Genomic DNA, 14,569 nt, shown 5'->3' on the forward strand with positions numbered 1-14,569 from the left:
GATTATTGCTAAACATATAAACGAAACGAAATATTAGTTATGCCTGTACTCATAAACTTCAAGCACCTCCCAAATAAAATTAGGACTTTTTAGAAAACGAAACAATCAGAGAAACCCCTCCCAAAGTACTTTTCTAAATCCGCTATTGATTATTTGTATAAATTGGTATTCAGGGTTGTATCTGGAAAATTATTGCTAAATCATTGCACAACTACAGTATAACAGAAATGTGCAAATACGGTTTGACGGACATATTGAAAAACGTATGCTTTGACGGATATATAGAAAAACGTAAGTTTAACTTTCGTGCTAGAAGCTGGAGTACTAAGCTCTTAGAAATGAAACACGGATGACAAACTAAAATGATCTAGACAAGGAAAAAAATGTCGATAACTCAAAAGTTAAAATAAAGTTAAATAACCTGTAAAATTGCCCTCAAATACTACATTCTTCATGTTAGCTTTAATTCGTAAAATATGTGCTCCATCCATCTTGATGGTGAATTACAGAGCTAAATATGGCATTCAGGTCGTGGAAATCTTATCTAACTATAGAATATACTATAAGAAAGCTATTTGGATAGAAAAATCATGAAAATGAAAAAAGCCAAAATTTCCAAAATTCTCGGTTTTTTTCCAAAAAAGCCGGCTTTTTATGTGAAAAAAAACCATCGATTCAAAAAAGCCGGCTTTTTTGCATCTCTACCACCGCTATTATATTATTATTATTATTATTATTATTATTATTATTATTATTATTATTATTATTATTATTATTATTATTATTATTATTATTATTGCACTTCTGAATCGCTTTATGAACATTTTCATATAATGTAACATTGATAAAATGTCATACTGCGTTACTCGTAGGGATGGGCACGAGCGAGTTCGAGCGAGCTTTCTTTGAAACACGATTCGACTAGAAACATACATCTTTGAACTCGATCTGAGAACTCGGCTCGAAAAATTTCCTCCAACTGGACTCGAATTGGGGTCGAGTTTCGAGTCGAGTCGAGCCAAATCCGGTGTATAGTTTCGAGTACTCTCTTCAAGTATATTACATAGACAATATAATTATTAACAGTGAAACTACTACTACTACAAATTTTATTATTATTATTATTATTATTATTATTATTATTATTATTATTATTATTATTATTATTATTATTATTATAACACTATAAACATGAAAGATAGGTGGTTTGTATTTGAATACTAAAAAACTAGTTGATTTCCAACCTCGGTAGTCGTGAAGTCTAGGAGTCAAGGACATTGTTCACGAGATTTTGAATTTGGGCTGAGGGTCTAAGTTGAGTACTCGGAATCGAGCCAAACACTGTTAAAAGTTATAGGGCACTGGCCAAATATCTTCAAAACTGCTCGGCCCGGGTTTAAAATTTTCAACGACTCGAGCAGCTCGGCTCACAGCTCATTCACTATCGACCCAAACCGAGAAGGGAGCCGAACCAACAGCTCACCCAACCGACTCTGCTAGAGCCCTCGGCTCAGTTGAGCCGTACCGAGCAGATGGCTTATCCCAACCAAGCCAGCTCGACATCGACTTGGCTAGAGCCCTCGGCTCAGTTGAGCCGTACCGAACAGATGGCTCATCCCAACCAAGCCAGCTCGAGTCGGTGGTTCACCCCAAGTGAGCCGGCTCGAGCCATCTTCTCAGTTGAGCCGAGCGGAGCTGAGCTTGTTATAAAAAATCTCTTGTGGTCTCGCTATCGAGACGAGACGAGATGCGAGCAGTGTCCACTCTAGTGAGCAACACTAAAAGTAACCCATATTACTGCTTAGCTTACATTTCTTATGGCTTTCGCTTTCCAGTGTAATCAGGCCATGATTTCAAGACGAGTTAAAACGAACGAGCCATTTATCACACTCGATTGGACTCGAAACTCGACGCGAAAAACTGAATCGGCTCGGAACTCGACTCGAGAATATTACCTTTGACTTGACTCGAAACTCGACTTGAATTCCAGTCTTGTCGAGTTTTATCTTGACTCGTGCTCAACCTTATGCGTTAGAAAAAATTGTTGCTTATTATTATTCTGCTAAACTAATTTACAATATGAGAACACACGAACTGTGGGTGAATCAAAACTTGCCAGTAACTCTAAAATCGATACATGCTTTTTAAAGCTAGTTTCAAACTCTATATTCAATGGGACTCTAGGATAAGCAAACTGATCTGAGAGAACTCTAATATTACATATCATTAGCAAACTATTTTCTAGTAATAAAGTAGGCCTGCTCATCAGAACAGTTTATTCACATTAACCCCTTACTATATATCGTTAATTATGGCACCCTAGTTGTTGATATTTTCCACCGGGGCATTTCAGATACTTTACTTTTAAATTCTGTCCACCATCATCCTCAGCTCTTAAGAAGAAAGTATTCTTGCAAATGTTCGAACGGTAAAATATTTTCGGTTTTCCATCTTTATAAAAACAATACCAATCAAAGTAAAATAGACTACCGGTATCATTGCACTCCTAGTTCACTCACTAAATGTATTGATTTGGAACTGTCAAAATCTACGACAAAATCTTCCAGATGCTTGCAATCAGTACACGTGATTTCCCTTAGGCTGTCCTCATCTTCCAAAAACAGCAAGTGGCACTACGAACTTATCTGTTTTTCTGTGTGTCGGTGACTGTCGGTCACTGACATACGTAGTTCATGCTCGATTGTTTCATTCTGAGAAATTCACTTACAGGAAATAAACATTTGTTTCCGAAAAAAATACATATATTGTAGTTACTCATCCGAAATGTAACGCAAACTAGGTACGTTACTTAAAAATTTGTAACGCGTTACCGTTACAGTTACTTTGGAAAAAATGTAACGCGTTACTTGCGTTACGTTACTTCCCAAGACTGCTAGTAACGTTCGCCCCACTCTGTAATTACCTGCTTTGCCGAGCATTTGACAACCAACTCAATTGATAACGTTGGCCGTTGGACGCTCAGCTCAGCATTCGCCAACCAACTCAATTACCAACGTTGGCTCTACATTGTAATTGGCCTCTCAGCCGAGCATTTGCGAATGAACTCAATTGCCAATATTGGCTCTACATTGTAACTAGCTGCTTTGGCGAGCATTTGCCAACCAACTCAATTGCAAACGTTCGCCCTGCTCTGTAACTAGCTGTTTTGGCGAGCATTTGCCAACCAACTCAATTGTCAACGTAACTGCTACGAAAGGAGTACCATTGCGATTGTGTGTCGTCGAACTGTTGGATAAAGGATGGGAGGTTGTTGGTTGGCCAACATATACTTTACACTATGCTGGGCTAATATGCTTTCAACGTTATTTTTGCATTTAGTATTTGGCAACCATACCAATATTATCCTATTGATGACCTATCAAATATGTTGCTAGGATATGATTTTTGGTCTGAAATACGAGTTTTGTTCAAAAAGTGTCTGACCTTAATATTTTTGGCGTAAACATATGTGGTTAAGAAGGCATGGTTTGATATATCTCTGTAGATGATCTTAGTACGTGTTAGTAATACTTTGCCAGCCTGCAAAAGCAGTCAGTTGGCAGAACGCCGATGAGTGAGGAGGTTTAAGTTAGCAGTGTCGGAATTTCATTTTGGACAAAATTTGTGTCGAGCTTGACAAATCCCAAGTGGAAACGATCTGCAAGATTCGACAGACCTTCCGAGGTGAAGGATTTGGTACAAATTTTCCTGGCTAAACAGAGCACACCTGTGGTTCGTCAGACTCCTTACTCTCCCGACATGACTAATATGACTTAACCATAAAATAATAACCATAAAATTACCGTGAGTTTTTACTTCTAGTATATGCTTCAAGAAAAATATAACTTTCAGTTTATAATTAAAATAAAATATTTTAGGTCATTAATAACATTACTTATTGATATATGTAAGTAACTTGCATGTCGGTCTGCATCTTAAGACTAAAACCTCAATTGAGAAAGAAGAAAAAAATTAAGTTTATCCTGTGAACATCTGGCAAACATGATATTGTTGATTGTTGTCATCTCATTGGTGGAGAATGAAGCGATGAAGGCCGTCTTTCATGGTGTGCTTAAAGTCGTCGATTTACGTTATTATTAAAAATATTCGGTATAGTTAGCTTTTAAATGTGTTATCATACTCATTACGTCTACGTGCATAGTATAAGCACATGCATTATAAGAATAAACTCTATCTATAGGGCATCAGTTGAGGAGAGAAATCGTACAGGTAAGAAAGTAACATATTTATGTTCTTCTCTATTTAATATTTTATCTAGCATTCGCTAAAAAAACTCAAATGTGTAACAAGCATTAGTTGATGTGATAGTAGTTCGCTATATTGCACAAAATAAATGACAGTAGTATTTTGTTAGTTTTTTGATCGAGTATGAGGTCAAACGAATCAAGTTAGGAGAAAGTACTGTGTTGATACTTGATTGGAATTTGTTCTTTATTTTATGCTCAGCCCCTTTACTCAGGTTTCGTATTTCGTAAATATGTTTTATTTTGATCATTGAAAGTGCTAATTAATAATGTACTCGGCAAAAGGCTTATTCCATGTACGTCTTATCATCATTAAGATTTTCGTGCTCGGTAATACAGACAAGCGTCGCCTATTAGTGTACAGTAAGGCTTGTGTAGTCCCGCTCCCCCCAGTTCTTTGTCACCGGAACTGGAAGAGTCACTACTACTAGTAGTTATTACTACTACTACTACAACCGGTACTACTACTATACTACTGCTACTTATATCGAGAACAGAACCCAACCAACCCCTGCGGGGCTTCTAACCCGTTCCTACTACTACTGCTATTAGTACTACTACTACTATTGCTACTAACTACCAGTGGCGGCTGGTACTATATGTTGCATGGTTGTGCAACCGGATATTTTTTTAAATACTAAAAATATTTTTAAGTGTTAGTGTATCAGTAAAAAATAAACCTTTGCTCTTGAGCGCAAAACAGAATTGATGCATTTCTGAAAAAAGTCAATTAAAAAACGAAAAGAAAGAGAGAGATTTACCTTTCCAGTGGCAGCGAACGTTGCCACTGGAAGCAGTAACATTGAGCATATGGCAGCGAGCTCCTATCTCTTAACATGGGGAAGTGGATTTATTCTTGCAACGCTCCTATCTTCCCGTACTGGTCCCTTGCAGTTGCATTTTCTTCGCAACTGGTCAGCTTCTGTAACAGTTACGAATTCCTCCGCTTAGCAGCGCTTGACTCAATTGATAGGGTGAGGAAGATACAGACGCGTGGAAGAAAGAAGTTATTCACAAAACATAAACTCGCAAAGAACAAATATAAGTCTGGTGGTAGCACGGACGGATTCAGGCTGAAAGTTTGGAGGGCGGTCGTTCGAAGTCAATAGATTTTATTTAAAATTTATAATACAAAGGTGAAAATCCTTGGGATAAGATTTATTTTTAAAAAAAATCCTATTCTGGGGGGGGGGGTGTCAATCGAGTCTCCAAGAAGAAAATGTCTTACTACTGGTCTAATTCCTAGCTCTGTGTCTTTCGTGCACATGATTCCGTGTTCGATTTCCGACGGAGAGCATAAATTAATATCAAATCATTCACTTCCAATACTCATCTGTCTTCTTTCGCCTAATTTGCTGGAATGTTAAACTTTTTTTTTTTTCATTTTCAAAGGAAAACATCTTAGATTTCATGCTTCTTTACAGACAAAAAAATACGTGGTTCCTGAAAATGGACTTTTTGTTCCGTATATTTATACAAAGAAATGCTAACAAAATGCATATTGTCGGAGGAGAGAGGTGTTTCTGGACCCTAAAGAAAATAAAGCGGAAAATATTTGCGGTAGCGATGCTTTCTATTGAGAGAAACTTGGCGAGCAGCATTTCAGATTTCAATAAAGTAATAGAAAAATTTGAAGCCCGAAAGATCGAAGAAAGACCTTCCATTCTAAAATAATGCATAGTTTATATAATTAAATAATTTTGTTTAACTGCGTGCATGCAATTTTCTTGCTTTTTTTTTTCTTTTCGGATTAACGCCATCATTCATGGCTTACAGCACATACTATGTATTCGATTTATCTCGTGTTCAATAACATGAGTGTAGAGGTTTTGTATATAAATAGTGTATAAACGTACATTGATAGTGGTTGTTTGAAAAAAAGGAAATAGCTTATATATTAAATTAATATTATAGAAATAATTTAATCAATAATATACAAGTAGAGCTTAAAAGACTTTCCTCTTCATATTTCCTGAATATTTCTTGGATAAGACTCAAGAATGCTGGGGGAGAGGAACACTTGCGCGTACCTACATACCTTTGATATTGCAACATTGCAACCGGTGCTTGTACAGATTACGATCCGCTACTGCTAATTACTACTACTACTACTACTACTACTACTACTACTACTACTACTACTACTACTACTACTACTACTACTACTACTACTACTACTACTTATACTAAAACTTGATTACTACAAGATTTACATCTTAAATCGTTATATGCGATTCCGATTCATTATGAACTAATATGAATCGTTAGAATCACTATGATTCGTTAAAAATCACTGGAAAGAGCGGGCTATACTCAATCCTACAGGAATTTCGGGGCTGCCAAGTATTACAATCCAGGCCCATATCCAGGGGTCTAGAGGGGGACGGCCCCTATAAATTTTTACTGGCCCCCTAAAATTTTCACAGTAGGCTTGCAAATGAACTGTAATATGATGATAAACTATAGTATAGTTGGATCAGTCCCCCTAACTTCTACCGCCCCCTTACATTTTTGGGCTGGCTATCGGCTTGTTACAATCTAGCAAGAAACCTGCGTTACTAACGGAAATCGTAACTTCAAATGATATCCCGTTACTGTCGAAATCGATTAAACTAAATTCTGAAGAAGATAATATATTATTTTATAGCGAGAAGACCGCGGATTTTTGCAGGAATTCAGATTCTAGTGACAGATTTTCCTTGTCGAAGTTAGGGTGAAAATGAGAACTTTGAGAGATTTTTTTTTAGATGGTATACTTTTAGGAAGCCGCATAATTTCCGATGGATGACCAGCGGAAGTCCAAAATGGAATTTTATCTTCATGACGTTATCACGCATCAGATTTTTGAAATCCAAATTCTGCGTCTATTTATACAAACAATCTTGAAAATTTATGGATGCGCGAAAAAAGGAACGTTTGACGGCAATTTGAAACAATTGAAAGGCAATTTTATTCAGGGTAAAGTGGATCACGCCGTCTCCCGTACCAATCTGCCCATTGTAATTTTTTAAGTGGAGGGACGCCATGGATACTACAGGGTTTTCATAAAGTCTGGACGGATTTAATTTGCTTATAATTTTCATAAAAATGTTCATAATGAAATCAAATAAAGTGCAAACCGTAGCGGAAATATTAAATTTTTAGTTGGCAACACTGTTAGATAAGCGGCAACTCTGAACACGTTGAGAGAGGGAGAGGGAGGGGAAGGGTCAGTTTCTTACCAAATTTCATCCATTGTTGTTTTCATTGTTGTTTCAATGTTGACTGTTAAAAGTAAGTTGTAAGCTGTATTGGTGTGTGTGTCTTTTAAAGAAATAAATAAATGAAAAACTCCTCTGAGAAGACTAATTTTTTTACCGTATCAAAGATGGCGTTGGTGAAAGAGAAAGCGCAATGTGTTCTGTAGTACGCAGAGCTAAAATCACCAATTCTGGTGTGTCGAAAGTTCACCAAAGAGTTCAAAAAGTGTTCACCGACTGAGAGTGCAATCCGAAAGTGGCATGCTAAGTTCTTGGATACAGGAAGCGTCCTGGACCGTCCTCGAAGTGGGAGGCCGCCAACATCGCCTGCAACAGTGAGCAGGGTAAGGGAAAGCATCATCAACAGCCCACAGAAGTGGACGTAAATGGTGCCCAGTTGGAGGTGTGGCGGTCAATGAACTGAGCTGGTGCAGATTACAGGTAAAAATTTAATCCTTCCGCTACCGTTTGCACTTTATTTGATTTCATTATGAGCATTTTTATGAAAATTATAAGCAAATTAAATCCGTCCAGACTTTATGAAAACCCTGTATTTTCTGGAAATGGAGAAACGGCGTTCTCCCGCTTTCCCCCTCACTTTTACCCCTGATTTTATTCCTATTTTTTACGAATTTGTGTCATATCCGATAAAAAGGATGACATATTTGCCTTACCAATAGTATATATACACTGCCGGTCAAAAGTTTCCGGACAGACCAAAGAACAGGGAAATATTAAGTTTGGCTTGTAATCCAATGCAATTTTGGACAAGATACTTGGTAGTTTAGGAACACAGTGATAGTTTTAACATCAGAATAACATAATAACTTTATCCAACAAAGGAAATTGGCAAATTCTTTAAATGTTCTTCTCGTCAAAGAAACCGCCTTTCGTCGCTATCATTCGTTTCACGAATTGGGGCATGTGGCTTACGAGTTTTTGAAGATTTTCATCTGAATTATTATTCCAGGAGTTCTGCAGAATATCAAACACATCATCAGCAGATGTTGGACAGTCTTTTCGTACACTTCTGACAAGCTCTTACCAGAGAAGTTCGACGGGGTTTAGGATCTGGAGACTGAGGAGGCCATTCCATGATACCTGCCACGGCAAGATTCAGCATGTTAGTAGGAGTTAAGCTACAGGCGAGTAAACATGGCTGCAATCATTGATTCTCTTGCCAAGTGTGAGTTGTGAAGCGTCATTCGTTTTATACAGGCAGAAGGGAATAGTACAGCAGAAATTCATCGCAAAATAAGCTGTGTTTATAGTGCACACTGTATTGGTGAGGGTGTTGTGTGTGAATGGTGTAGAAAAGGCCGAACGGATGTTCATGATGAAGGTGGACAAAGACGCAAGTCTGTCGCCAATGACAAAAACCTTGTTGAGCAAATGGATCAAGTGGTTTGAGAGATGAGTGGCCTAGTGACTTTCATCTTTTTCGGCTGCTGAAACAAGGTCTGGGGGGATAGCACTTTCGCACCAATGGAGAACTTCAATGTGAAAACCTATCTCCATACGCTGGCGACAACCGTTTAGCAAGAGGGTATTGGAAAGCTCGTTCATCGATATGACAAATGCCTTAATCTTTATGGTGACTATGCGGAGAAGTAACTGTAATTGTGCTTGACTTTTGGTAATAAAATGATTTTGTGATTCACATTTTCTTGTGTTATGCTCTATCGAAGGTTGAAGAAATAGCCTTCGTATAAAAATAAACTTTACCATATTCTTCTTCTTCTTCTTCTTCTTCTTCTTCTTCTTCTTCTTCTTATTATTATTATTATTATTATTATTATTATTATTATTATTATTATTATTATTATTATTATTATTATTATTATTATTATTATTATTATTAAGTAATCTGCCTTTTGGAAGGTCTTTGGACCAATGAGTTGTTTCATTTTCTTCTTAATTTTCAGTTTGGACCTAGAAATGTTTCTTCCATGTTTCTCGATTTTCAGCTTCCTCTTTTAACTCCCAATATTTTTTTCCATTTTTCAAATCATGAATTACTTGTGTTCTTTTTGCTACTACTCGCTTTCCGTCCATCTTTCCTTCTATGGTGGTATGAAGAAGACAATTTCTTCGCAATTAGTGTCCAATCCAATTAATCTTTCTACGAAGGATGGTGGCTAGAAGCAGGGGTGTCATTTCACACTTCGCTTGAGGGGGGCAAGAGCACCACTGACGTAAGACTTTCTCATTTTGTACTAATATATTAGTAGACAATCGATTAAAGTATACGTAAACCCCAAACTCTTGGGGGGAAATTGCCCCCTCCTGCCCCCCTAAATGACGCCCCTGACTAGAAGCGTCTTCTCTCCTATCCATTTTAAGACATTTTCGTTTGTTACTCTCTCCCTGTCCATTTTATCTTTCTACATCTTCCTCCAACCAGATTTGGAAGCTCTAAGTGTACAAAAATCATGCATGTCCTGAAACTATTATTATTATTATTATTATTATTATTATTATTATTATTATTATTATTATTATTATTATTATTATTATTATTATTATTATTATTATTAAATATACTGTCTGTTGGCAAGTCCTGGAACTAATGAGGTTATTATTAGTTTTCGGGCTTTGGCTTGAAAATGTTACTTCCACGTTCTGAAATGATATAAACTTGGTTTCTTAAAGCTCCCTTGATGAGATGCTTTCTACGCTACTGGTCATCAGAAGCAACTTCAGAGACCTCCCTCCGATGAGTGGGGTCTCTGGTTCGAACCCAACTCTGGTCATGGCTTTGTGGTGAACCAACACCATCTGCACGGGTTCTCCTGTTTCCTTCCATTTTCTTCATTCTATCGTTTCATTCACTATCAACGTCATCGTCTTCCTTATCTCGGAGCATAATAGTGGGACGTTCAATTAAAAAAAAAAACAAAAAAAAACGTGAATACAATAAGTAGTTCAGATAAGCCGTGGCCGTTGATCTACAGACTGGTGCGTGTGTCTTGGGTGCACGTTGTCCTGAGTTCAGTTCCTTGTGTGAGAGCACAAAAATTTAATTTCACAATCATTTACTGCCTTTAATCATCCGTATTTTAGACTAAAGGGCATGACTCTGGGACGTTAAATCAAAAAGTTTTAAATTCAGTAGTTAAGATATGATATGTTGAATATGAGCCAAAATATTGCTGTAGGTCGATTTGAAACTAGCTCTCACGTGGTCACAACTCAACATTTATGATTTGTCACATATTCTTTATCTATCTATATCTATCTATATATATATATATATATATATATATATATATATATATATATATATATATATATATATATATATTAACCCACTTATAAAAATAGTTGTCTGATACGAAGGGGACTTGGAAAGTTCGTGACCTGACTAGGAAGAAAGCAATTATTTTATGTTTGTATACTTTAGGTGCGTAGCTATGTCCGTTGGTATTCACTGTGTAAAATTTCATTTCTCTGTTGTTTGAGGTGAGGAGTTTATAAGGCGCTAAGTCGGCGGAAGTGACGGAAATTTGTGACTTGTAGAAAATGACCACGACAATGCGCGCGTTCATACGTCCCTTGTATCCATGTTAGCAATTCATTCCTGTAGGTTAGAACTGTTGCTGCACCCGTCCTATTCGCCTGATCTGCCCCCATCGTTCTTTCACTTGTTTAGAAACCTGCGTAAATGTATTTCAGTCGAGGGGGATTAAGTGAAAAAATACCGTAAAATGGGGAACATTGGCAATTTTTTTGAGATTTTTAAAAGATTTTTCAAAAACTATTGAAGATTCAATTTTTTTTAAAAAAAGTCAACATGACATTTGAACCTTTCTCTTGTAATATCTGTAACACCTTTTTCAAAATTCGAATTTGTATCATCATAATTTTTTTATACCAGTTTTACCCCGTATACGGGTAACTTTGGCAAGTCATTTATATGGCTTTTTTTTTTTTTTTTAGAAAATTTGTATTCAATGGAGGCTACATTGGCACCTAAAAACATTTTAAAAAAATATTTTACTATATTTTTAGTTTATTAAAACCACTAATTGTATAATTTATGTATAGCAAAACAGACATCCCTTGATTACATAACTTGAGTGATGAATAAATTACAAAAATAGTGCTGAAATACTATAACAGAATTTGAAGTGCTCAATTAGGGATACCGGTATTGCACACTGGACATTCATAATAAGGGTCTGTAGCAGTGACGCCCGAAGAAAAATTTTCTAGGGGGGCATCTCCATGGTTGATATATTCATTCTATCTTTGGAACTTCTTGTATAAATTAACAGACAAATTCTGACCAAAGCATATATTAACTAATAAATAATAGCGTTACAGTTTCGGCAAATTAACTTTGCCTTCATCAGACACATTATCAGATAACAGATAATGTGTCTGATGAAGGCAAAGTTAATTTGCCGAAACTGTAACGCTATTATTTATTAGTTAATATATGCTTTGGTCAGAATTTGTCTGTTGATTGATATATTATGTCTGGCATTTCTGGTATTTAATATACGTGATTTGCTATATTACGTATACATTTTCATGAGCCATGGGGGTCGCACCCTGCCCCCCCCCTTCGGGCGCTTATGGTCTGTAGTGTTCTCACTACAATTGCCATACACCCAATTTAAACAGTTCACCCAGTGAATCCAGTCCAGGCCTGAATAATTATTTCAGAGATATGAACAAAAGATATATTGGTCTTCATTGGTGGAGCTGTTCGCAACCGCTTCAATATACTATGCTTGTCTATTTGTTGGTCTATGTTAAAGTAATTGTTGAAAACGAGATTAAAGGAAAAAAAGAGCTAAAAAAGAGAGATTTTTTCTGCAGAACCGCGTTGCCAAATTTACCCCTTCCTGTGCAAATGTTACACCTGGGTGCTGATGTTCCCCCATTTTACGGTATTAGCTATCCAAATATTTTCTAATTTTGTAGGCCAGGCCACGAACTTTCTAATGCACCCTCGTATCTAAGCTAAAATAGACAAAAGGTTAACGAAAGTGAATAAATGTGAAATTAATTTTTTTTTGTGCTTTCGCACCGGGAATCGAACCCGGGACCACGTGCACCAAAGCCACATGCGGTGGCCACTTGATTAGCTGGGAGGGAAGAAACTTCATTTGATTAAGTCATCAAAAACAAGCAGTAGTCATATTTATAAGTTTAAAATAGATTAAACTAGCAAACGCCCCCTAGCACTCCCGCTGGTATGGTGGTCATTTAGAGAACATACAAGGAAAATACATGTGATTCTGTGCAGCGTTTTCGCTAATGGAAAAGGGCCCTTGAATGCAGACGACTCATACTATTTAGTCTCTGGAAAGCGAAGCATTGGGAGTAGACCAGTAGTTCTCAACCTTTTTTGACTGACGGCACAGTTTACTGTGCACATACGACATCATGACACACTTGTTTGATATATTAAAGTTATATAAATTTCACTTCAGTGGAATACGAAGAGTTTCATCAAGCGGGTGTCAAACATTCAAACTCATTTTCTTTCACCACATGCATGATTATGTACACTCATGTCCAAAATGATTGTCGCATATCTATAACTGTCTTCTTGTAAGAATATAATTTGATAATGATTTTGCAGCGTACTCTTAATGCTGATACTATGTGTATAATCGGGAAATGTATATTACTGATAAATTTTATAGGAAAATAATTATAAATACGAAAATTAGAATGAGTAAAACAAATTGTTGCGAAATGGACAAGAAAGTTTTATTTTCGTTCTTTTGACATAAAATTTGCCACATACATGTCTGCCGATTATACACATACTAATATTATAAGAAATATCGGGCGAATTCGTTTTCAAATTATATTCCTACAACAACATATTTATAGACATGCGACAATAATTTTGGACATGAGTGTACATCTTTAGGAGAATATATAGCAAATGTTTATTTTCCCATAATATCTTGTTCAGGGGTGTTAAAATCCCGAAACTCTCCTTGTGGTTTACGCCACTGATAATAGTATAAAACTATAAGTTTATAAAAAGTAGTGACTCTATAGTACTGATCATTGTTACTGTCGTTGGAGGCACTGGCTATTACAGTTTGTCTCTAAATTGATTCTGATTAATTGCCTCATTAAATTCCCGAATTTCAATACACACTTTGCGGGACTCAGTGTGTCGCGATACAACAGTTGAGAACCATTAGAGTAGACTAATCTCGACGTGACTGTACTTCGCACGAGTTAGTTTCAATAGAAACTCCGCTTCAGAGCAATAGCCCAAACTCACGGCCATTACATAAAATATCACCGATGGTGGCGGTATGGTATTTCATTATGGTATTATTGAACAGTATTTTGTGCCATTCAATTGGAATACTTAATATTCATTTCCAAAATATTTGGACGATTTTCGGTTATTTTTTTCTGAAAATTTCTTTAATAAACTGAACTGCTGTTTGGGAATATTGTAACAAGGAAAAAAAAAAAAAAAAAAGAGTGACCAGAACAAAATGAAACTACAGGGTGTTTGTAACCTTGGAAGGGATAACGGACAACGATGAAAGAAAGAATTTGAAATAAGGAACCCTTCTCCGGAAATGTGTCGGTTTTGAGCTGTAATTCGCCAAAATTTTTGACTGAATGATACAAAAATGTCTACAATTGGAAAAAGAGTTGTCGGATTGAGGTGCGGTGTCGTCGTTGTTGGACTCCATTAATGTAAAAATGGAGCGGAATATCAGTGGTCATCCCAAACAAAAGTAGGATCAAAGTACAAAATACGACGAGAAACTATATACTGTAATCACCGTAATTGTTTCGAATAGAGTGGGCAGAACATGGTAAAAATGTGGGACTGGAAAAGAATAAATACGTTGAAGCAGCGTTTTTCAACCGCTGTGTCGCGAGATTTTTTAATGTTTTCTAAGGTTTCCCGCAAAGAGATTATTTAAAAAAAATATTCATCGCCAATCGATTTCATTTCACACTTGTCTTCCAAGTTTAAAACTGAAAAGTTTGCTTTTAACGCTGTTCATTTTTCTTTGGGAAGAAACACTGGACATGAGACTGTGTTCAGAGTTCGTCCACGCATAG

General features: G+C 36.5%; 1 protein-coding gene across 1 annotated transcript in view; it reads left to right on the forward strand.

Moving 5' to 3' along the window:
• Positions 1 to 4,038: 4,038 nt before the first annotated feature.
• LOC145690790 (uncharacterized) overlaps positions 4,039 to 14,569 on the forward strand; it is an 83,120-nt gene continuing 72,589 nt past the window's right edge. The window contains exon 1 of the mRNA XM_081766066.1: positions 4,039 to 4,230. The gene's annotated coding sequence lies outside the window, so the exon portion shown is untranslated. The remainder of the gene's footprint in view (positions 4,231 to 14,569) is intronic.

This window comes from Thermobia domestica, chromosome 7 (assembly GCF_964235325.1).
Source record: "Thermobia domestica chromosome 7, izTheDome1.hap1.1, whole genome shotgun sequence".
Lineage (NCBI taxonomy): Eukaryota > Metazoa > Arthropoda > Insecta > Zygentoma > Lepismatidae > Thermobia > Thermobia domestica.